The sequence below is a fragment of the Orycteropus afer genome, unplaced genomic scaffold (genome assembly GCF_000298275.1).
Source record: "Orycteropus afer afer isolate SDZICR_OR568_19922 unplaced genomic scaffold, OryAfe1.0 scaffold00105, whole genome shotgun sequence".
Lineage (NCBI taxonomy): Eukaryota > Metazoa > Chordata > Mammalia > Tubulidentata > Orycteropodidae > Orycteropus > Orycteropus afer.
The window spans coordinates 9,878,838-9,881,857 of record NW_006921692.1 but is presented as its reverse complement, the minus strand read 5'-3'; positions in this window follow the sequence as shown (position 1 = coordinate 9,881,857).

The window sequence follows — 3,020 nt, the reverse complement described above, 5'->3', positions numbered from 1 at the left end:
CTAAGTGTTTATCCAACAAAAATAAAAGTATATATCCTCAAAAATTTTTTATAAGAACTTTAATAGTAGCTTTATTTATTATAACCAAAACCAGGAAACAAGCAAAATGTCTATCAACTGGAAAATGGATAAATAAAATATGGTCTATTCATACAATGGAATAATATTCAGCAATAAAAATAAATGAGCTACTGATACATAAAACAGCATAGTTGAATCTCACAGACATTAAGCTGAGTGAAGGACATTTAACACAAAAGTGTATAGCATGTAAAACTAAAAAATGGTAGAAAATATCAGAAAAGCAGTTTTCTCTTATCACAGTTGCACTTACAGGGACACTCTGACAGAGAAGGAGCACAAGAGAAGTTTTGAAGGGGGCAGAAATGTTCTGTAACTTGATTGGAGCTGTTGTTAACCCAGGCCTTTATTTATATTTATCAAACTCATCTAATTACATAATAAATATTTGTGTATTTCCTTATGCATAAACTTTACTTGAATAAAAAATGAATAAATAATGAAGAAAAAGAAAAGAAACTTTGAGGAAGAGTAGACTTAAAAATGTAACCTGTCTGAGAGTAGAAGAGCCTCTCTGTTGAAGATTAGCATTAGTATGTTTCAGTTCTCAGTCTGACTCAGACTGTACAGCGGCATCTCATTCATTCGTTTGTCATCCCCCACCAATTTATTAAACAAACTTGTGAAGCAATGTAACTGAACCTGCAAATACACAGAAAAGCAAGTCACCTACTTGCAAGGAACTCAGTCCTCCTTTCACAAGCCATTTAACAAAGGCACACTGTGATCTCTTGTCCACACATTCATGTGCCACACAAACACAACACACATACTTACACACACACACATTACATTTCTTTTACAATAATTTTATTTGAGGAAACAGTCAAATGTGGAGATCCTAAAAAGTGTCAAATAGACTGTTTAATCTTATTTTTCTCATATTTTATTAGCATTATAAAACAAATTTAAAAAATCTTCTTTTGCCTGTTAAATGTATGTCAGGAAAGAAGAAAGGAATCTACTTCAGTAAAGCAACTATCTCATAGGATGTTCACTCAACACAACTTGGAATTTTTATACATGCAGAATACAAATTTCTCTCACCTGTGCTACCATGTTAGCCTGAAGTGTTACCATAATATAGACTCTATCATCATAATATCCCTCTGTTACCTTTTTTATATTAAATAACAAACTAGCAAATAAGTTTTAAAAATTAGTTTTTCTCCAAATGAAACTATTTCCCAACATTTAGCTTACATCCCTTCAAGGAACACAAAATCAGTAAAGGGTGGACTTTGTGACTTTCAGAAAGACATTTTATCATGTTAAGGATTCTTAGAGCCAAAAAGATAGTGGAATGATTCCAAATTTCCTTCTAATGAATTATATATGTCAACCTACTTTAAAATTAATTAGTTCCTGGACATTTAGTGAGCTATACATGTTTCTTCAGTATGGAAATAATCTAAATTATTTTAAATGTATCTATAAGATGCAGCTGTATAACCAGTTATGGGTATTATATTGTATAATCATTTTAAAACTTGGAGAAAGATTCTTACAAAATAAGAATAACAATAAATTTTCTTTAAATGTAAATATGATTATAGCAAAGAGAAGTCAACTAAAGTTATTCCTTTATTATTTAATTATTCATGGATATAAGAAAAGGTAAGAAATGGTGCAAAGAGCTCCATTTTAACATTTTGATGAATGGTAAGAAAGATAGAGCTTAAAGACACTTTGTCATGCCAACATCTTCAAAGCAAGAAGTAGAAAGCAATGTCTGCTTAAAATTTATGGTTGATCACTGGGGAGACATCTATATTTGTAAGTTTTCATTGAGTTAGAAAGAAATAATGTGTATATAAATAGCATAATAACTAGATCACATGGAAACAGATGTTTGGCAGTTGTAGGCATTAAAGTTTCTAAATAAAAAATGATCTTGTCAATGCCAATACCTAGGAAAATTGCTTTCAAAGGTTTTTCTTTTCAAATAAAAATGAATTTATAAAATAACCCTTCTACTCTGTTTTTCTTCAATATTAAAGTTAGGAGAATGTTTTTATTTTGCCGTATGGAAATAATCTAGTGATATTTGATAATACCATCGATTTCCAACAAATTTCAGCCTAATTACTTCATAATATCTGTTTCATAAGATACAATAGTTCGCACATTCAGTGTGTATTTGTATAGGAAGGAGGAAAGGTGGTAGAATGGAGAGTACCTTCCACGATTGATAAACTTTCCATATTAACTATGCTAGGGAAGCTGTGGTGGCGTCGTGCCTAAGCACCACCAGCCACTCCTCAGGAGGAAGACTGGGAAATCTACTTCCATAGTGACACTGCCACGGAAACACAAAGAGTGGTCGCTGTGAGTCGATTCATCTTGATGGCAGTGAGTTTTTGTTTGTTTGTTTGTTTATATGACGAAAATTCAGTTTTCTCTTTAAGTTTTCCAGAACCCTGTAGCGAACCAGTAGCATCATATTCTGTGCTTTATTCAAATATTAATTTATTTAGCATATATTCATTGTTTTCCTACTCTAGATTAGGCATGTACTTGTTAATGTGCTAGTAGCAAGATAAACTTTAAACATGGACTTGGTTCCCATCTTCATTTAGCATACATTTTACTTTGTTTTTCTATGTCTTATTCTCTTCCTCTATACATAAATCATAGCAACCCTTCATTCAGCTGCTAACCAAAAGATTGGTGGTTCTAACCCATCAGATGCTTCATGGAAAAAAGATGAGGCAGTGTGCTTCCATAAAGACTTACAGCCTTGGAAACCCAAAGGGTTGCTATGACTTGGAGTCAACTCAATGGCAGTGAGTTTTTCTTTTCTTTTCTTTTCTTTTCTTTTTTTCTGGTTTATTAAGTATTTTGAGGCATAGTGCCTAAGGCACTGACTGCTAACCAGAAGGCTGGCCGTTCAAACCCACCAGTCACTCTTTGGAAGGAAGGTTGGGCAATCTACTTCC